This window comes from Crocuta crocuta, unplaced genomic scaffold, assembly GCF_008692635.1.
Source record: "Crocuta crocuta isolate KB4526 unplaced genomic scaffold, BGI_CrCroc_1.0 scaffold290, whole genome shotgun sequence".
NCBI lineage: Eukaryota > Metazoa > Chordata > Mammalia > Carnivora > Hyaenidae > Crocuta > Crocuta crocuta.
In genome coordinates, this window is record NW_027527429.1 from 120,410 (window position 1) to 120,703 (window position 294).

The window sequence follows — 294 nt, forward strand, 5'->3', positions numbered from 1 at the left end:
GCCACCCAAAGGGTCATTCCTCTAGAACCTGGGCAAGAAAAAGAAGCGTGTCCTGCACCCCCCACCCCCCGGGCCCCCAGTAGCTCCTGTTATGATTTACCCTGCAAAAGAAAAACTGGTGGGCAAAACCAGAGAAGAAAACGCTCATGTACGCTCACCCTCGTGTGGGAAGAAGAGAGAGCACTGAGCACTACTCCAAGGTGGGGGTTCACGGCTGGGGGTATCCCCACCAGGGACACATGACAAACCTGAGGACTGTCTGCTTTGAGTGCTGATGGCGGGGGGGGGGGGGGG

The 294-nt window shown here is 57.8% G+C and overlaps 1 protein-coding gene across 4 annotated transcripts in view; it reads right to left on the minus strand.

Moving 5' to 3' along the window:
• Nucleotides 1-294, minus strand: part of D2HGDH (D-2-hydroxyglutarate dehydrogenase) — a 25,947-nt gene that overhangs the window by 15,876 nt on the left and 9,777 nt on the right. The window lies entirely within an intron of this gene.